Source organism: Balaenoptera ricei, chromosome 10, assembly GCF_028023285.1.
Source record: "Balaenoptera ricei isolate mBalRic1 chromosome 10, mBalRic1.hap2, whole genome shotgun sequence".
Lineage (NCBI taxonomy): Eukaryota > Metazoa > Chordata > Mammalia > Artiodactyla > Balaenopteridae > Balaenoptera > Balaenoptera ricei.
In genome coordinates, this window is record NC_082648.1 from 66,380,629 (window position 1) to 66,403,258 (window position 22,630).

A 22,630-nucleotide genomic window follows, 5' to 3' on the forward strand; every position below is an offset into this window, starting at 1 on the left:
CCAGCTATATGTAAATTTGGCCCCTGAATTGGGACTATCATGGTCCGATTGCCTATAAAGCAATAATAATAATATGATAGAATATTTTAGAGCTGTACATTATTTGTTAATACATTATTTTATTTAATCTTAACAACCTTGAGTTATGCAGAGCACTTAGTTTCTCTCCACCCCTCCATTTTTTGTTTAAAGGAAAAAGGCAGACTCAGGAGGTCTAGATTAATTTCTGATAAATGACAAGCCTTATGAATTAAAATGAACTTCTGGGCTGAAAAAGCTGAGCACTCATTGGTTATGGGAGTGCATCCCAGGGGTATGCTTGTCTATCATAAAAGGAACATTTTTATTGAGTGGAAAGTGAAAATGGTAACCATTGCTACATTGGAAAGTGCTATGAGCATGAAATATAGGGTAAAGCAAGTATAGAGAACAGAAAAAAAAAATTAAAGTGAAAGGAATTAATAAAACTAAAGGAAATAATGAAAGGAAAAATTAAACGAAAGGAAATAATAAAAAATGTCCCCAGCTATTCTAATGCATGTTTTTATTATTAGGAAAGGGGAGAAAATTGCTTGTGACCTTCATATTTAAAGATGTTTCCCGACCTACTCTCAGTGAGATATAGACTTTACATTGTGAAAATTGTCTTGCGAAACAACCAAAAAAAAAAAAAAAAAAAAACCTCAAAAAAACCAAACCTCATGTTCTTAACAAAAATACCTAGTCAGCTGCTGCCAAATGGTGGCAGAGACAGACAGAGACGTCCACAAAGCAATATCTCCATGCATGCATAAAGTTGTTGCTTAAGGATCAAGCCTGTTGACTGGATTCCATTAATTCCATTTTATAATATACTCTATTGACTACCATTGAGATATACCCACTATGCAAATAAAACTGCGAGAAAAGAGGAACTTTCAGAATAGTTAGAAAAGTACTTGAAAGCAAGGATTAGGAATAGAATACTGAACAGGGTAAATAAAGAGTCGGAGTACTCAGAGGTCTTTCAGTACTTTCTGATATTTTACTTCCTAACTAGTTCTCTACCATATTCCTATGTACATATGGTAAATAATTTTCCATATTTGTAAATGTAAAAGGTTAATAGATTAAGTCATATTTTTAAGCCTTGATAACACTATAATATTGTGGAGGAGAGATTAAAACATTGAGGTTTCCATGCCATTTTTCCAATGTGCTTTTAGAAAAGCCCAAATATGTAGCATCACTAGGAATCATGTCAATATGCTTCATGCAGATTGAACAAAATGTATCTAAACATGAGGAAAAAGATACATTGGGAAATTGTGTCACATTAGCTAAGATGAAATCCTCCAATTTTTACCTCCATACATATCTAAGATTTGGGGTAAACTTTAGGCCTCCATTAAAGGATAACCTAATTGGTTAACACAATTATCAATGTAGCTCATGTTCTGTTGCTTATGCCAGACTCTTAAAGGAATAATGAGATTAGTTTAAGACAGGAATAAAAGGAGTTCTGAAGGTTAATGAAACCAAGGGTAGCAAAGAAGGAAGATGTCAGTTCTGGCACACCAGCTGCGTATTTCGGGTACAGGAGCATCTGTCTCCTGTCTGTAAGCCTATTACTATTAAATTTGTCAAAGCAACAGCACCTAATGGAGCTTTATTTTTGTTTTTCTCCAATAGAAGCACGTTTCTTTGAAAAAAGTTGACAGAGGATTCTTAAGTTCATGGAAACCTCGTACTTTAAAAACCTAGTTTCCTTTATACATCCTACCCTTAGACCTTTTGTTTATTGCCTTCATCAAGTCTGACTACAAAATCTGAGTATGGATGTTTAGGGAAAACCCATTGAGAGTACCATCTATAAGGGACTACTCAAATAGAGAAGAAGTAGAAGCCCAGCATGAGCAGGCTATAAGATTCCTGAGGGCCGAGAAAGACAGCATAGCCAGAGGGAGAATCTCAATTAAAGTCAATGAGGAAACCAAATATCGCCACAGAGGAAGAACTGAGGATTGGGAACCAGGTACCTGAGCTTCCTTTACCAAATAGAAACATGCCCCCATCAACACTGGGACACAATCCTGTTCCCTTCAACACTGGTAATGGTGTGCTAGGACAGATCAGTTGTCTTTGCAATTAATCCCCTTTGTTACTGACTTGCTGAGGAAAAATTCCAGTATACTCTGTGTACTGCTTAAATTAAGCACCGTCTTTGTAACAGATAAATCCTGAAATATTAGAGGCTTAAGCTAATAGCTATGGTGGAATTGGCTATCTGTCCAGCAAAAATGTTGACTCTCTTTCCTTGGAGTAGAGTTTTTGCTGGGAAGCAACTGTCCAGTTGAGAGCTTGATTTTACAGCCCCGTGGAATCAAGGGAAGGGGGCCATCTGACTAAGTTTGGACCAATCCTGGTAGAAGTGACTTATCTCACTTCTGGGCATATCCCCTAGTTAGGGGACCACCTCACATATCCAATAGACTCTCTAACTTCCCTTCTCAACAACTTGTCAAGGTCAGGGAAAATGGAAACTATGTATAGAAGATGGCAAACTTCTTTCAGCTGAATTTCTAAGTGGAGTAGCCACCTGCAACATTTGAGGTTTATGAAATTTGCAAACTGACCAATTCTTGATCTCTCTCGTTGATCTAATGCCTGCTAAATTGTCTATTCTATTTTCATCCTCCTTCCTAAGAGCTACAGACAAGGGATTGGCTGGCTGCTTTCCAAATTATTATGTGTGACAGTTTGACTCAATGTTTTGTCACTGCCTAACATGGATCAACTGCTTTCCAAACACCAATGTCAGTTTCCTTGTTACCCAATACCCAACTACTAAGCCAGTGCCACTTGCTTTAGTTTTTGGGCTTTTTTAATGATACCACACCACTTCTGATACCAGTTTCTTTATCAGTATAAACACTGGAAGTGGAGTCTTAGGGTTAACACAATAACACAGTATCTCACTCAAATAAATGCCAAATGACAGCAGAGAAAGCGAGAATTCTATTTGACACAGTCATTCAAGGACCCAGGCTGACAAAGGTTTTGCTATCTTCATGTGGTTTCCAGGTCACCTTGGGAATCAACATTCAAGCCCAGACATGGCGACTGGTAAGACAGTGCATGTGGAGGGTATACGGAATGTTTCAATGGCCAGGCCTGAAAGTACCACATTACTAGCCCTACCTAGATGCAAGGGACATGTGTAGAAGAGAAGTCTTGGAAACAGTTCCTGGCTGGGCAGCAACTGCTCAAACACCACTATACCATAGTCAAGACCTAGTCATCCCTGTCATATTTTATGGCTATCCCAATAAAAACATCTATAACAACAGCAAAACCACAATAATCAGAATAATAAAAGTAACCACTTACTGAACATCTACATGCCAGCCTTTTCTAAAGATCTATTTTAATCCTCACATGTATCTTTTAACATAGCTAATATTACCAATTTAAAAAAAAAAAAGAAAAGCAAAAAAGAAACTGAGGGGGCTTTGCAATTTGGCCAAGCTTCTACTGTGATACTATCAAACTCACATTTTAAACTCAGCTTTTCTTAGGCCAAAATGTGTGATCTTTCTGCATTATACCTGCCTGTACCTTATCTAACAATAATTTTGACGCTCTGGTTAATAGGATGGTCAGAACTGAAAATAGAAATAATAAGTATAACTTTTAGAAATTAAAAGGCAAGAGTGTTTTATTTTTCATGTGATGTGCATATGCCTAAAATATTCAGTAGAAAAATGTCATAAACAAATTCAACAGCTTTCCTATATATTAGAAAAAATTGCTATTTTAGTGCTTAGAATTTAAATGAAAATATTTTGTTAGGCAGTTGTTTCACCCTGGCTATTTTTAGAAAGCTATTCTAAGCCAAAAAAAAAATTAAGTATAGAAAAGGAGTTAATTACATGATGTTTTCTAGCTTTATTTATACAAATGAAAGACAGGAGGTAACATAAATATTTAGTAATACCAGATGCATAAACATCCTCTTGATGTAATCTCACACAACTCTAAAATTTTATCATATTCATTGAAAATACTATAATATATAAAATGCATATGTTACAACAAATTTTAAAAAGTATACTAGTATCCCCTTTATATAACATTAATCAAAACAAAGCATAATGTATAGAAAACCAGGATACACACCAAGGATTAATTGTGACTATTTTTATGTAAAGCGAAATTGATTGCTTTTTTCTTTATTTCTTTAATTGGGTATTTTTTTTTTCTCACAAATCTCTTGCATGGATGAATTTGATAGTGGAAAATATCTGACCTTTTATTTCAATGAGTGTGGCAGGGAATTATATTTGTAAAAGTAAGAGTGATTAATGCAATTATCATCTGCAATCAGCACTCTGGGTATAACACCTTCCATGACCTACTCAGTAAATGCACAATCATAAATGTCTATGATATGCTAAGTAGCTCCTTAAACCCTATCAAAGTATGTAGCCCTAAATACTTCACTTTAAGCTAGTTCTGTTACTTTTTCTTATATAGAAAATTAAAGTTCTGAACTCTTAAAATATTATAGTTGTACATCATGTGTACATTCATCATCCGTATCATTGTCATCATGCAGATATTTAACATAGATACTCAGAAGATCTATATATGTTGTTCCAGACTAGCCCCCTAACTAATCCAAAGACTTCTGATATGCTTTATATTTGATGAACTACTGTAGATAACTTTTGCCGAGCAGTCTCATCTAAATCTTCTTTGGCCAATTTATTCTAAAGGGAGGGCAGAATTACATATTTTTATAGCAAAATATGTGCCTAATTGAAGGACTGCAACACCATTACTCATTTTAAGAATCCTTATCCCATGAACCACTATGCATTTATATCTGATTTTGATACTTTATAACTTAATTACCTCCTCCATGCTGGAGAAAGCCTTGGTAAGAGAAACTAATTTCAAAGTGCTATGAGATCCTGACCATTTGTCCCCAATATTTTCTATTTCCACCATCTCTTTAAATAAATTATTATAGATCAAGTTCGTAATTCACATCTTGTTTTAGTCAAACTCTTTTTTTCAATCCTGATATCATCATCAAAAGAACAAGTCAGATCCTCTTTAGCAAAGGACCTAAATTTTTATTTGACATATCAAAAACTGAACTATGATTCTCCCTATTGTCAATGTACAATGGTTCAATTCACTCCCCCACTAAAAATTCATATTTATTTGTGTTTTTTCTCGAACCCGAACATCTCATGTGTCAATCCCTTCTGGAAATCTTCCCTGACCCTGTAGGCTGAGTCAGCTGCCCCTTCTCAGGGTTCTAGTGACGCCCATGCTTCTGCCAGCAGTGCGGAAGCTCCATTACTTTAAATAAATTGTAAATTAATATATGACTAAAATGCAGGCCGCTCAGCATGGCTTCTACCTAAACCATTTATTGACTCAGACATAAGTCACATAGGAAGGAAAATGGCCATTACATTAGATTCATGAAAATCCTAGCATCTAAGATCATGTCTATCTATATGATCCTCTGAAACGTGTTACTGTGACTAAGACCACATAACCAATTTGTAGTGTCTGTACTCATCGAGAAATCAATCAGTCCCAAGGCCTCTAAGCTTTAAATGTCTAGTACCCAATAATGTACTCCCATTATTTCCTCATCAGGCTTGTCAAACATGACTAAATCACCTCTACGCACAAAGCTCTTTAGTCCTAAACTCAAGCCATAGGAATTATACATGTGAAATAGACAAACTGTAGAGTCATGGAACATGAGACAACTGCCACATCTGTGGGAATGAGAGCGGTTGAGACTCAAAGATGATCTTGATTGGTCCTTTTGTTCTTTGCTGATTTGAAGCATCTTGAGGTCTCTAGTCTTCTCCTTTCCCTGTTCAGGGGAGGAGATGGAGAGGAATAGGGGGAAGGGACCTCAAATTAAGCTAAAGGCTGGCTTCAGGTCCATGAAAGAGAGGTCTTCCACAAGAGCAATGGCCAATGAGAAGAGCTTGGATAAATGTCATCTGATCAGACTCTTGTGTTCTCTAAAAATGTTAACAATGTAATGACTACAATCAAAGGGTGTATTCTCAGGGCTTGTTTACCAAAATTATTGACGAACTAACCTTGGAAGTACTCCATTTTGGCACAAAAGGGGTGCGATTCCTTTAACATGAGGTATATCAGAGAAGACAGGACCCAATGAGTCATCCAGACACTCTGGGGAACCTTTCAATGTGCCCTAATGCTTCTTTCTCTGGCAACTAGCCAGAGCACTGCTTTTTCTGTCAGAATCCTTAACCCACTTAGCACTCTGTTTCTGGGCCTGGCCTTTTGTTTGTTTGCCTTAAGCCTGGACTTGATTTAGTTAGACAAGCAGCCCCAGCCAGATCTTGTCATTCAGTATCACTTCCTGACTCTTTTTATTTTATTAATGTCATTAATCTGTTCCTGACACCCTGGAAAGAGTTTGTCAATGCTCATCTTCTGCATACATAAACACTTAAAATTCCAAGATAAATTTAAAACAGTTCAGGTTGGATTTCACAATATTTAAATATATTTAATGCTCACATGACAAGCTTGCAATTTAAAAGAAATGTATGGAGAGCCTTTTTCTAAGGCAAAGAAGCCTGAAAGAAAACTGGGAGTCATGTGTATTTGAATAAGGATTGCCCTTGGAGTTAGGAGAGTCAGATCTGGGTCCCAGCTCTCACAAAAGCTTATTGTGTCATCTCAGGCAAGTTAAATCATCTAACCTTTCAACTTGAATTTCTTGTCTTTCCAACTGGAGTGTTTGGACCAAGTAATCGCCATGTTCTGATCAACTTTAAAATTTTACTAAATTATGTTATACCACCACCTGAATTATGAGCATCCAGACTTTACATAACTTAACACAAATGACACATGACACACAGAAGACTGCAGTTCTACCTGTGAACTACACCTCTCACCACACACGTCACCCACCCAAAAGTTGGAGGCTCTTGCTCTGAACAGAGACAATTGTAACTCACATGAAATGAGACACTGGTTAATTTTCCAATCTTAGGCTTTTACACACATTAATTCCTTACCTTTAAACGGTTGGATAATTGTTGCTTTTTTTTTTAACAGAGTTGTTACAAAGATGCAGTAAGATAATAAATATTCTGGTGCTAGTATATCTGGAGAGAGAATAGAATGAGTTTGATTTTTGACATCTAGATGGAAATAAAATTGCCTATAGGCCATTGACTATTATGCTTCAAGACATTGAGCTAGGTGTGAAATTGGTATTAGTCAAATAATTTGTCTGTTTATCTTCTTTATTCCCCTCCCCCCACTATTCTCCACCATCCCTAGTGAGGCTTAAAATTTATCTGTAGCAGATCTCATGCTCATAATTGAATTCACTGTAGTATCTACAGCGTTTACACCATATTTAGCACATTGTAGGGCTTCATGTTTGACGGAAGTCTCGGGAGTTTGGCAATACCCAAGAAGGAATGGGTTAAGAAGAAAAATTCTGGGGCCAGTTAGGAGGCTATTATAGTAATACAGTAGAAATGTTTATGACTTAGAAAATATTATTAGCAGTGAGACTAGAGTGAAGTGGATGCAATTGAGAGGCATTTGCAAGGTAGAATCATCAGTACTAGGTGATTAAGTGGATGTGAGTAGAAGAGAGAGAAGAGTCTGCCAGGTTTTTAGTTTGAATTGGGTAGAAGATGGTGTCATTTACAGAGTGAGTAGAGGTTTTTTACATATTAAATCTGAGATGACTGTGAGCTATCCAAATGTCAAACAGATGGTTGGATATGCGAATCTTGAAATCAGAAGCAATGTGAGAGCTCTAGAAATACAGCACTCAGATTATAAGTGAAGTCCTGGAAGTGCATGGCATTCCATAGGCATTCCATAGGTAGAGAATAAGAAGAGAATCTAGAAGAGGCTCCTGATGTTTTCAAACATTTAGTAGTAGCGTTCAGAAGGAAGAACTGATAATGAGACCAAGGAATAGATGATGGAGATATTGGAACAAAATCTGGAGAGGTGGTGTCATGAAAGCAAGGGCGGAACATATTACTAATAAAAAGGAGTGATCAGCTGTATCAAATGAAACTGAGTTCTGAAGTGATAAGTCCTTGGAGACATCCATTTGACTGAGTAACATGGAGCCCATTGGTGAACTCGGTAAGAGCAGTTCCAGTGGAATAGAAAGAGGGGAAGCTGAATTGAAACCTATAGAGAAGTGAATGAGGGATGAAGATGCTGAGACACTTAGCATAAACAACTTTTTGGTTATTGCTAAGTTTGACTGTTAATGAAAAAAAAAAAAACAGAGTAGTGAGGAGAAGAGACCATGGTGTGATAAGTGAGGGATAGTTTTTGTCTGTTTATTTGTTTTTAAATATAGGCAACATGTGATCATGTTAAAATGATAATTGGAAGGAGCTGATAGAAAGGTCAGGTTTGAAAATATGAGAAGTGGTAAGTGAAACAACACAGATTTTTTTAATTGAAGCATAGTTGATTTACAATGTTGTGCCGGTCTCTGCTGTACAGCAAAGTGACTCAGTTATACACATATAGACATTCTTTTTTTATGTTCTTTTCCATTATGGTTTACCACAGGATAGTGAATATAGTTCCCTGTGCTATACATTAAGACCTTGTTGTTTATCCATTCTAAATGTAATAGTTTGCATCTACTAACCCCAAATTCCCAGTCCATCCCTCTCCCTTCCCCTCTCCCCCTTGGCAATCACAAGTCTGTTTTCTATGTCTGTGAATCTGTTTCAGATTTGTAGATAGGTTCATTTGTGCCGAATTTTAGATTTTACATATAAGTGATATCATATGGTATTTGTCTTTCTCTTTCTGACTTACTTTACTTAGTATGATAATCTCTAGTTGCATCCATGTTGCTGCAAGTAGCATTATTTTGTTCTTTTTTATGGCTGAGTAGTTTCCATTGTATATATGTATCATATCTTCTTTATCTATTCATCTGTTGATAGACATTTAGGTTGGAAACAACAAAGTTTTTGAGAGGACAAACAGATGGGATTCCAAACACAGGTAGAGGAGTTATTTCTTCCATTGTAAGTAGAAAGAAAGAAAAAAACTGAAGTTAAAGATAAAGGAAGGGTTAGTAAATACAAATCAAGGTGGTACCCAATCAGTGGCATCAGTTGAGGGTGAGAAGGAGAATTCAGAGATTTGAGGAGAGTAGAGAAGTACAGAGTATTCACTGGACAGAATAAGAATGTTGTAGAAGAAGAAGAAAAACCAAAGACATTCCATGAAGAAAAATGAAAAAGGAAACATCAGAAAAAGTAAGAGTGGAAGCAAGGGAAAGGAATCATTAAAGTAAATAGACACGGTCATTGGGCAGAAGCCACTGCATCTCACTCCATTTCCCCACATGTTTCATCATTAGCAGATCATTGCATTCCAGTTTTTCACTGTTCCCCATCACCCCATCTCTTCTAACTTTTCCAGTTAGCTCCAGAAGATACTTTACTATTTTTGTTGGCTTGGATGGTTTCTCCTTTCTTTGTTCAATTCATAAGACTAAGTTTTACTGTAGTTATGGTTTGTAAACTGTAGTGTCATGCTGGTAAAAATACCTTCTTCAGGGAACAGGGCAATCATATTTTGAAATGAAATAGACATAATAAATCATGGCTGACCACCAGTTCCAAGCAAATTATAGACTCAATTCCCCCATCTATCTCATTAGCCTCTTTAACTTGATTCTACTTTAGTTTAAGCTCCAATGAGTCAGAATGTTAAAACATTTTCAATATTTGTATCATTTTCTTATATATTTGGAGATTAACTCCCTTATCAGATATATGGTTTGTAAATATTTTCTCTCATTCTGTACATATTAGCATTCTCAAGTTCATTGTAGCACTATTCACAATAGCCAAGATCTAGCAACAACCTAGATGTCCATTGATGGATGAATGGATAAGGAAAATGTGGTATATACATACAATGGAATACCATCCAGCCTTTAAAAAGAGCGAAATTTTGCAATATGCAACAACATGGATGAATCTTTTTTTTAATTCATTTTTTAAAGTTAATTTTTATTGGAGTATAGTTGCTTTACAATATTGTGTTAGTTTTTACTGTACAGCAAAGTGAATCAGCTATACATATACATATATCACCTCTTTTTTTGGATTTCCTTCCCATTTAGGTCACAACAGAGCATTGAGGAGATTTCCCTGAGCTATACAGTAAGTTCTCATTAGTTATCTATTTTTTTTTAATATAAATGTATTTACTTATGGCTGCATTGGGTCTTTGTTGCTGCGCACAGGCTTTCTCTAGTTGCGGCAAGCGGGGGCTACTCCTCCTTGCGGTGCGCGGGCTTCTCATTGTGGTGGCTTCTCTTGTCACAGAGCGCGGGCTCTAGGCGCGTGGGCTTCAGTCAAGTATGTGGGCTCAGTACTTGTGGCTTGCGGGCTTTAGAGCGCAGGCTCAGTAGTTGTGGCTCACGGGCTTAGTTGCTCCGTGGCATGTGGAATCTTCCCGGACCAGGGCTCGAACCCGTGTCCCCTGCATTGGCAGGCAGATTCTTAACCACTGCGCCACCAGGGAAGTCCCTAGTTACAGATTTTATACATGGTATCAATAGTGTATATATGTTAGTCCCAGTATCTTGAGGACATTAGGCTAAGGGAAATAAGCCAGTCATAATAAGACAAATACTGTGTGATTCCACTTAAATGAGGTATCTAAAATAGTCAAATTGATAGAACCAAAGACTAGAATGGTGATTGCCAGGAGCTAGGGGTAGGGGGAAATGATGAGTTACCAATCGATGGGCATATAGTTTTAGTTCAACAAGATGAATATGCTCTAAGGATCTGCTGTACAATATTGTACCTATAATCCACAATAATATGTTGTACACTTAAGAATTTGTTAAGAGGTTAGATCTCATGTTAAGTATTCCTAATATGACTAAATTCTAACAGTAAAATAAAACTTTAAAATATTTATACTATTTTCATATTAACAGTATTATAAATAATTTGCATAGTACAGAAAACCATAAAGAAGAAAATAAAAATCACTCATCCCATCACTCTTAGATGATCCCAAATTATTTGATACTTAACCTACTGGTTCTTTATGGCATGCACACCCTTTATACTTTAAATAACACAATCCTAACAATATGGTTTTATTTTTTCTTAAAAATAACACATTACTACAGCTATATTTGTCATGAAATTAATCAATGTTAAGTATGTTACATGTGTTTTAGGCACTGTAGATACAAAGGTTATCAAGACACAAACACCAGTAATGTCCAAATTGATAACATATGAATAAAATATAATAAAAGAGGTATGAATAAAAGTGGAAAATCAAATCATTAATTCAAAAAAAGCATCACAGATGGGGGAAGTACCCTTCTGAGATCTTTATAAGAATTAACAATCCTATGAAAGAAGCATAATTATTTCCTTAATTTTATGCATAAGAAAACTGAGATGTAGATTTCAAGCGAAGTCACATCGCTAACATGTGATGTGGCCAGCATTTAAACACTGGTGGTCTAATGGCAGAGCCCATGCTCGTTTAATCACCAGGTGATGCTTTTCTTTTCACCAACAGGACTTTATTTAGCAGAAGGTAGGTACAAAGGCAAGACAATAAAAGTCCATGATCTACTCCAGGAAGAGCCAAATGTTTTCTCCAGTAGTAGTAGAGGGTCAGTGTAAGGTAATGGAAGAGATGAGACTGGAAAAGTGGTTGCAGATAGATTATAAAAAGCATTTAATGCCATGGTAAGGAATTTGGACTTTATTCTGTAAGCAATACAGGAGGCACCGAAGGATTTTAAGCAGAGGAAGACATGTTTCTGCATGGACTTCCAATTTATAATATTGGTATCACCAGTCTTAAAGTTAGAAATCACTTTTTAATTGTTTTCTTCACATCATTATATTTTAACTTTGCCCCTCTAAGTTATCAACAAGAACATTAACAGTAATAACAGCTTAGATGGAGCAAGAAAATCTGAACCTAACTCCATGGGGAAGTTGGGAAATGTTAGGATGGATACTATGCACCTTTGTCTAGATATAAATGGTTTCAGAGCTTTTGCCACCGATGGCAGGACCATCTTCTTCCTGTTTCTTGTGTTGCCCAGGTAGCCTTGGTCTTACTGTAGAAGCTGAAGAAGGCACAGGTCAATGAGCCATTAGCTTTAAAGATTAAGATGATAGAGCTTATTAAGTAAAGGAGTGTACATGTACTATTGGAGAGAATAGTTCTGATGAGGGGATATCTTCTGGTTACTCTGCTACAGTCAATTTTACTGCTTTATGACTCCAACAAATGCATTCTTTAACTTCATCTTCACTCCTTGAGGAAAACACAATGATTTTACTAGAAAATATAATAAAATTTCAAATCAAGGATATAATTTAAGATGTCATTTCCGAAACTTGAAACATTTTACTTATCCACTTGGAAATCTGTCTTTTGGTTTTCTGTGATATTAAATATCATATAGAAGAAGCATTTTGGAGATTTAACAGTCTTACTTATTTTAAACCAACATTTGCAGTTTCTACCTAACCCTCTTCAAAAAACCAACAACCAAACAAACAAAAAACCCCAACTTTTCCTAGAGCTATTAATTGTTAAAAAGACTTGGTTGAAGTTTCAGATCTTGATTTTTTTTCCTCCTTTCCTCTTTCTAAGTAGGAGTGCCAGAGAACACCAAAATGACAAAAAGATGTGAAAAAAGGCATAAAGGATAGAGCTGAATCATTTTCAGAACACTGATAATAGGATGTGTGCATGCTCTATTTTAACAGGTACACATTGAAAGGACAGATCATGTTTTCTTATCTGACAAATTAGACCATTTCCTTTCTTAGTTAACTGTAAACAACCAGCCAAACTCTATGAGCTTCCTTTGATTTTGCAACTGAAATCTGTAGAGCTATGGACACTGTTATCCTGCTTCCTAGAGACCAAAGGTAATTAGTCATGGTTTGCCAAAAATCCAGTCTCACAAGCAGAATATTAAATTAAGATGAATAAGTATGCCCGCACAGTTAGGAAACTTAAGCAGCAGAACAAATAAAAAGGGAAAGAAGTTTTGCTCTATTGGGTAGATTAACAGCTAAAATTGAAGCTTGAATTCTAGGGCTGAGCTCTGCCACTTCCTTCTTATCTGTTTATGAGAAACTGTTTAAGCCAGAAAAGCCCCTAGGCAAACATCTCACGTTATTTATCTCTCCATTTTATCCCTCTCCTGTCTCTCTGTTCTACACATCACTGGCTGACTCCATCACTAGCTGCCTCTTTTTTAATCTAATTCACAGAAAGGTAAAAGTGAGTTGATATTGGTGGATGATGTCTGGACCAAGGAAAGCTTATCCCAAAGGAACAAGGCTCTAATAATGAACTTCAGGTAGTACAACATCTGGATACTGTTCTGAGGCAGATGAGTTCAGGGTGGTTCTCCCAGGTCTCAGGAAATGCTCATTACACAGCATGACTTTGCTCTTCTGAGTACCGTCACTGGATCTAGACTGCTTGGAATGGAATCCCAAGTTCCCTGCATGCACACACTTGGTAGCAGCTATGGAAATGTACTTGGACACAGCACTTCTTCCCTTTGGTTTTAGCGTCCTCGTCTCTATGGTTGAAAGAGTAATAATACCTATCTTATAGCGCTGTTGGAGGATTAAAGGAGTTTCTAACATGTAAAGTGCTTAAAACTATTTCGGCCACAGCAAGTACCCAGTAATTGTTAGCTGTTTATTTATTTATACATTTTCTCAGATTTTCTTAAGGAAAAAGAAAGATGACTGACATCAATTTTGGTATCCTTTCCCAAGACATTATTATTATGAAGGAAGAACATATGGTAACACTTTGACTTATGATTTATGGGTTCAAATATTTGCAATCCCCTTTGCCAAGCTTACTATTTTTACTGAGCACCTCCTCTTAAAAAGATGGTGGTAGAGGTAAGAGAGATGCTGTGTCATGATACAGTAGAAAATGGCTTGGACTTAGACTTATTTTAAAGCCTTGCTCTGCCATTTAAAATCTAGGTAGTTTATTAAGTTTCTCTGTTAGTCCTCTGTGAAATGGAGGTAGCAGATGCCCAGTTTGTTGGGTCATGGTGGTATATGGAAGATAAAACTTATCCATAGAACCAAATAGAATATTAAAGAAAGAGGCTTTTGGAAGGATATAGGGTCAGCCATGGTAAAAATTATATATTTCCATTTCTACTTTCTGCTAGATAACAGTTCCTACCAAGTGGTCCATTAAGTGTTGACCTGGACTGAATGGGTACTCCTTTCATAATGTCCCTTGGGAAGACTAATCAGCCAATGTGCAGCATTGAGTAACTTTTTCTTCATCCTTCTCCTTTGGCTTTTATAGCAACTTTTCTGATCTTCCTCTGACTTTATTGGCTGCTCTTTCTAGGATGGTTATTGTGGGCTTATCTCTTTTTAACCATTTAAAAGTCCAAGTTATTCAGTGTTGTTTCCTTGTCCCACTGCTGTTCATACCCTCTATCCCCCTCGGATGGTCTCAGTAGCTTCAACTGCCATTAACAAGCAGGTTATTCCCAACACAAACCAACCCCCAGGTCAGCTTTCTCTCCTATACTTTGGACTAACCAGCTACTTGATGCAAACCTCCATGGGATATTCCACAGTCATTTGGAACTCAATAGTCCAGCACTGAACTGAACGCCTTCCCCAGATTTCAAAAAAAAAAATGGATTTTTACATTCTGTCTTAGAAAGTGGCCCTATTATCCACTCATCATTCAAGCCAGAAACATAGGAAACATCTTAGAAAATTGCTTTGTAACCTCCATTATCACCTCTTACATAGTCTTCTTCCTTAATATTTCTCACAGCTCCAATCCACTCCCCTGTTTTAATTTAGTCCCTCATGGCTTCTTGAACTGTGTGAGTTCACAGCCTTAAATTGGTCCTCCTATGTTCAATATCTCTTCCTCAAGTCTTCCTCACATTGTGACCATAGTGATGTCTCGTAAGGCAAGACTGACCTTGTCTTTCTCCTGCTTAAAAAGTGTAATGGCCTCCCCCCCAACACACATAATTGTAATGGCCACCATAGCTTTTATGACAAAACTTAAAATATTTATAGGCTAGTGCATAGGTGTTTCATACTCTTGCCCTTGCCTCTTTCCAGTCTCAGGACTGGAATGTGAGTGCAGTATCCATATTTATCAGCCTGAGGTCACAGGACAGTTTCTGATAGAGATACAAGGAACAGCAGTCAGATTCAGGCAGTGCAAAGAATTACACTTGAGATATTCCTTCTCTCATACCAAACTACCTCCAGAGACAAAGGAAGGAGGCTACCTATCATTTGGGAGTTGTTGGCTGAGAATCCAAGAGGTGTTTGTGACACACTGTTTAAATAAAATTCATTAGAATCCACAAACTGGTGTGAGCTGGGTGGGGTAGAGGGTATTTGGATTAATTAATGGTGTGTTTTCAGACCTTAAACACTTAGGGTGTAGGAATCATATATTAATGGACTTTTATACCTAGTGATTAATACAAAGCCCAGCACATATTAAGCACTGATTAAATTATTTAGAGAATGAAAGAGAAAGCAATGAGAGAGGACACTATGAGCATGTATTTGACTCTGTCCTCACTTTTTACATTTCCTTCTTTACGAGAGTATTCAGTGATGTAGTAGATGAAAAAAGGAAAGGAGAATATTAACCAGAATTGTTAAACATTTTATTTTGAGGGTAGTATTTATATACAGTTAATGCACAGTTCTTAACTGTACAGTATGATGTGTTTTGACAAACGTATACACCAGTACAAACACCACCCCAATCAACATAAAGAAAATTTCCATCATACTTTTTTCATGCTCCTTTCAGGCAATCCCCCACCCAAACAACCACTTTGCTGATTTCCAACACCATAATCCTCTGGCCTGTTCTTGAGCTTCATATAAGGGGAATCATACAATGTATACATTTTGTGTTTGGCTTATTTTGCTTATCGTCTTTTAAAAATTAATCTGTGATGGTGAACGTATCAACAGTTGGTTAGTTTTCATTGCTGAATAGCATGCCATTGGATGAATATAAATATACCAAAATTTGTTTGTACATCCACCTGTTGATGGACATTTCTACCCCTACCCAACACCCACTCCCAAATTTTTGGCTCATAAATCTCCTGTGAAAATTCTTATACAAATCTTTCTGTAGACATAATATTTTCATTTTTCTTGGGTAGAAACTTAAGAGTGGAATTATTTGCTCACATGCTTTGTTATATGTCTGAGTTTGGAAGAAATTGCCAAACTGCTTGTCAAAGCAGTCGTAAGATTTTACACCTCTCCCAGCAGTGAACAAGAGTTCCAGTTGTCTCGCATTTTCATAACACTTGCAATTGTGTTTATAATTTTAGCCATCCTAGTGAGTTTTACTTTGTGGTTGTAATTTGATTTCCCCTGATTACTAGTGATGATGAGCATCTTTCTATGTGCTTATTGTATTATACGACTTCTTCTGTGAAAAGTCTGTTCAAATCTTTTGTCTACTTTTTGAGTTATTTGTAACTTTATTGAGATGTGAGACAATTATATATAAATATATATAATGGATATGTAAATATATAATCCGTGGCTTATTTTTATTTTAATATTGTCTTTTAAAGAGTAGAAATTTATAATTTTGATGATGTCCAATTTATTATTTTATGTTTATTGCCATTTTAGTTCTAAGAAATCTTTGCTACCCGAAGATTCTGAATGTATTCTCCTACTAATTTTGAAATTTTGTGAATGCATAAGATAGGAGTTAGGGTTCATTATGTTCCACGTGGATATCCAGTTGTTCCAGATAATTTTTTGAAAAATTTCCTTTCCCCACTGAATTGCTTTGCCACTTTGTGAAAAATCCATGGACCATATGTGTTTGTCTATTTCTGGACACTCTATTCTGTTGTACTGATCTACTTGTCAATCCTTATGCCACACCATACCATTTGACTGCTGTAGTTTAAGCGTAATTTTTAAAATTAAGTAGCATAAGTGTGTTCTTTCAAGACTATTTAGGTTATTTGATGTCCTTTGCACTTAATAATTTCATACATATTTTAAAGTCAGCTTGTTTTGTTTCTACCAGAGGTAGGGAGGGAGGCAGAGAGGGAGAGAGGGAAGCAAGGAGGGAGAGTGCTTGCTGGGATTTTGATTGGAATATTAATAAGGTTGGGTCATCCAATTAATAAAATGTAATATTTCTCAACTTATTTTTTCCTTAGTTTCTTCCAACAGTGTTTTATAGTTTTTTCAGTGTAGAGATATTAAATATTCTTTATTCAGTATATCTATTTTTTTGTTATTAAGAATGATATTGGTTTCTAAGTTTCATTATCCAACTGTTTGTAGTTTATAAAAATGCAATTAATTTTTGTATAGTGTCCTTATGAACTACTAATTTGTTTAGTAGTTATAGCATTTCTTCTTTCTAATACATTTTTAAAATTTATTATGGAGTAAGTTATGTTGTCCATGAAAAAATACTATATTAATCTTTAATCTTTACTATATATATATTTTTTTTACTTGTTTTATTGCACTGAATGGGAACTCCATTACAGTATTATTAGAAGTAGTGAGAACGGACAAGCTTGCCTGTTTCTTTAGAAAGGAAAGTACTTAATTATTAACTATGATATTGATTGTAGATTTTTTTTTTCTCAAGGTGACCTTTATCAGATTGAAGAATTTCCCTTAGATTCTCAGTTTGTTGAGAATTTTTATCATGAATGGGCATGGAATATGATCAAATGCTGTTTCCACACCTATTGAAATGACTATATAGTTTTTTAAATGTGGTGTAGAATTCAACAGTGAAGTCTTTTGGGCCTAATATTTTACTTGTGGGACAATTTTAAATTATGAATTCAAGTTATTTAAGGTGTAAGGCTATTCAAAATCTATTTGTTGTTGGATTAGTTTTGGTAACTTGTGTTTTTCAAGGAATTTGTTGGTTACATCTGAATTGTCAAATTTATTGACATAAGATTGTTCATAATATTTCCTTATTATTCTTCGAATGCCTGTAGAATCTATAGTAATACTTCCTCTTTATTCCTGATATTGGCAATTGGTATTTTCTCTTTTGTTGTTGTTGTTCATTGTAGCTAGAGTTTTATCAATTTTGTTCTTTTTTCCTACAAATTGGTTTTTAGTGTGATTGATTTTTCTCTATTTTTTATTTTATAATTTTCTGATTTTATTTTTATTATTTACTCTCTTCTGCTTACTTTGGGTTCAGTTTGGTCTTTTTGTTGTTGTTATCTAGCTTTTAAAGGTGGAAACTTGGACCAAAGATTTTAGAACTTTCTTCTCAGTCTATACATCTTTTCTAGGAACTCTGTAGAAGCTGTCATTATACCTTGCTCAACTATGAAGGCTGATAACTCCTTGGAATTCAGTTTATCAAGGTTTCTTTGCAAATGCCTTTTCCAAATCCCACAGAGAAGTATGGTTTTTATTTTGTGTCAACTTTTCTTACTTCTATCGTGGGAGAAAAGATCTTTCAAATCCTTTACTGCTTACCTCCTAGTAGAAGTTGATTCACTGGTTCTTTAGGTGTCCTGAACATACTGAGGTTCTGCTAACATCTGGTTTAAAAAAAAATCATATATTCTTAGCATCTTTCCCCATTTTCCTAAATTAATGCTAAGTAAAAATCCTGGCATACTCACTCTGAAATATCTCAGAAAAAAATTAGCTTAAAAAACAAAATGGAAATATGAGATTTAGTCTTTCCAGGCTAGAAAACACCCAGTTAACCATTTTATTTCTTTTCTCTAAATGAGTTGCTAATTTGTTAAATTCCAGGGGAAAGTTATACAGTATCTCTCCCACATCTTTTTATTTCTGCTTTAAAAAATTTGTTTTAAGTAATAAAATGTGCTGTAAAGTGACAAGTATAAACTATCTTAAATGAAAAAAGTTGAAGACTGAAGGAACATTTTATTCTATCATAAGATTCATGTATCAGATATTACATCTTTTTAGGTAACATTAAAAAAATATATTTTCATGAATGACAGCTATTACTTCCATTCCAGAAAGTATATACTTTAATACTCAGAGGAATTTCCATGGATCCCCAGAGGGGGTCTATCGTTGAAGATTAATCATGTCAGATCACCCTACTGTGAGAAGCTAAAGCCAAGCACACATGATGATTTCATTTCAATAGATTTAATTTTCTTCTTCTGACTGCCACTTTACTCTCTGGTTGCATTAGAAAAAGGCATGGTTAAAGGAATCCCATTGTGAAGAGAAACCAGGAAAAAGCTTTGCTACAAGGCAAGAGCTAATTCTCTATTCTGTAGGGACTGATACTCTTCTATCCTTCAATAAAAGTGAATGGCTCAGTAGGCCTCATGCACTAAGCTAATCTAGGAAGAAGTTGATGCTTATTCAATCCAGGATTATTCTTAAGTGCTATTACTGCATATAAAAATACACTTACACCTACTTGATGTAAAATATGACTAAGGTTTTTAAAAAACCAACCTACTGACTTTAGCCTTATCAATATTACATAGACATTTGCAAATGTGATAGTATTTGAATCAGATGCTACTGCATATCAGTTCGGGTTTTTACAGCAAATGATGATACCTGCTAATTAGAAAATGAATACATAAATCTCTGGCATGAAAATCAGCCTTGTATTATTCCCAAGGTCTCCTAAAGAATTAGAAATATGTAACTGATGCTATTTAAAAATAATTAAGTGACTGCTGTTTACTATTTAGAATTCAGGCATCCTAATAAAAGGACATAAGCTTTCCTAGCAGGTATTTTTGCCAAACATTCACAAGAGTAAGAGCAATTTCCTTTTGATACGAGTAGTGTGTTGGCTAAAGGTACTGCCACCCTATGGTTATCAATTCCTACAAGGGGAGAGAAAACCATGAGTAGAGAAAGAAAGCAAGTGAGAGAAAAAAGCAGCATAAAATTTGGAGACAAATTTCTTGTATAGGGAAATAGCAGAAAAGTTTTTGTGAAATTCAGTTGTGTCAGTTGTGGATAGTAGGCCCTCAGTATGAGTAATGAGTGGTCAGTGCAAAAAAGACCCTCAAATAACTTCTCTTCACTTAATTACATACGGTTCAGTTTAGATGGTTCATTTTAGTTAGTTAAAACTGAAAAATCGTAGAGATCATAATGTTAAATTACTTACAGTTGCATGAAGACATAGAAGTTTGAAGATTATTTTGCTTTACCAAATACTCCTAATATAAAAATCATATGCTACTGTTTCCGTCATTTCAACTACAACCATATCCACTTTCAGTTTTATTTGGGATGATGATCTGCATGTAAAGGCAAAAAGTTAATTCATAAAAGCGATGCACTGTTCTCATGATGTTAAATGCAACCACGTTTATGTATAGGCATATTGGGTTTTATGTAAAACACATGTGTTCAAGAGAGATTTATTCAGTTGACATCCTATTTACAAGTGTTTGAGTATTCTCTAGCATTTGAGTATTGTTATATATGTTGAATTTTTAAGTCTACTCGTGCTGAAACCATTTTAGTTTGGGTCTAAGCAAATAGAAAGTGTACTGCTCTGAGTTATTTCTTCTTAATGTAATAGAATTTAGATTAAACCCTAAGAGTTGTATATCAAACATCTATTATGAAAGCTCTCTACTGAAACTTCAGTTTGCTCATCAGAAAAAATGAGTATGACCTATATGATCTCCTATTCCTCAGGTATTCTGATAGTGTGATTGTAAATGTTGCTCATTACAAAGGGTAGAAATTGGCATAATTTTGTTACCTAAGGGAGTTCTATCCAAATGTTCTCAGGTTTCATCTGGTTTCATCTCTAGGCATTTGTGACCTTTGAGAGATTTGGGAGCATCAGGAAGAAGCTATGGACTTTTATTTTTGAAGGTTAAAATACATTGCTCCTTCCTTGTAAAGAATGAATTTTGATATTATGCACAGGTTTGTTCATCAGAAAAGGGGATATAAAACTAGGGTAGCCATTTGGCTTACAGACATATCTTTACTTACTTGTGAATTCTAGAATAAAGCCGAGCAACTTCACAACAGTAAACATGATCCAATATTTACTGAACACTAAATGTGTGCCAAAAATTCTAAATGCTCTAATATTCAAAGTTTTGTAATCCTCAAAACAATTCTTTAAAGCAGGTATTATTATTTTTTTATTTTATTGAAGTGTAGTTGATTTACAATGTTGTGCTAATTTCTGCTGTACAACAAAGTGACTTACTTATACATATATATATTCTTTTTTATATTCTTTTCCATTATGGTTTATTATAGGATATTGAATAGTAGGACCTTGTTGTTTATTCATCCTATATATAATAATTTGCATCTATTAATCCCAAACTCCCCTTTCCTCCCCCCTACCCTTCCCCTTGACAATGATGAGGCTGTTCTCTATGTCTCTGAGTCTGTTCCTGTTTCATAGATATGTTCATTTGTGTCATATTTTAGATTCCACATATAAGTGATATCCTGTAGTATTTGTCTTTCTCTTTCTGACTTACTTCGCTTAGTATGATAATCTCTAGGTCCATCCATGTTGCTGCAAATGGTATTATATTATTCTTTTCAATGGCTGAGTAATATTTCATTGTGTGTGTGTATATATATATATATATACCACATCTTCTTTATCCATTCATCTGTTGTTTCCATGTCTTGGCTATTATAAATAGTGTTGCTATGAACATAGAGGTGCATGTATCTTTTCGAATTATAGTTTTGTCTGGGTATATACCCAGGAGTGGGATTGCTAGATCCTATGGCAACTCATTTTTTAGTTTTTTGAGGAACCTCCATACCATTTTCCATAGTGGTTGCACCAATTTACATTCCCACCAACAGCGTAGGAGGGTTCCCTTTCCTCCACACCTTCTCCAGCATTTGTTATCTGCAGAATTTTTTTTAAACATCTTTATTGGAGTATAATTGCTTTACAATGGTGTGTTAGTTTCTGCTGTATAACAAAGTGAATCAGTGATGGCCATTCTGACCAGTGTGAGGTGGTGCCTCATTGTAGGTTTTTTTTTTTTTTTTAATCAAATAATTATTTATTTATTTTTATTTATGGCTGTGTTGGGTCTTCGTTTCTGTGCGAGGGCTTTCTCTAGTTGCGGCAAGTGGGGGCCACTCTTCATCGCGGTGCGCGGGCCTCTCTATCACGGCCTCTCTTGTTGCGGAGCACAGGCTCCAGACGCGCAGGCTCAGTAATTGTGGCTCACGGGCCTAGTTGCTCCGAGGCATGTTGGATCTTCCCAGACCAGGGCTCAAACCCGTGTCCCCTGCACTGGCAGGCAGATTCTCAACCACTGCACCACCAGGGAAGCCCGGTTTTTTTTTTTAATAAATTTATTAATTTTATTTATTTATTTTTGGCTGCGTTGAGTCTTTGTTGCTGTGCGTGGGCTTTCTCTAGTTGCGGTGAGCAGGGACTACTCTTCACTGTGGTGCACGGGCTTCTCATTGCAGTGGCTACTCTTGTTGTCGATCACGGGCCGTAGGCACGCGGGCTTCAGTAGTTGTGG

At 35.7% G+C, this 22,630-nt stretch overlaps 1 protein-coding gene across 2 annotated transcripts in view; it reads left to right on the plus strand.

The window, feature by feature from the left end:
• Positions 1-22,630, plus strand: part of SYT1 (synaptotagmin 1) — a 1,196,932-nt gene that overhangs the window by 472,446 nt on the left and 701,856 nt on the right. For both annotated transcript variants that reach the window (XM_059934706.1, XM_059934708.1), the window contains one exon: positions 10,193-10,232. The gene's annotated coding sequence lies outside the window, so the exon portion shown is untranslated. The remainder of the gene's footprint in view (positions 1-10,192; positions 10,233-22,630) is intronic.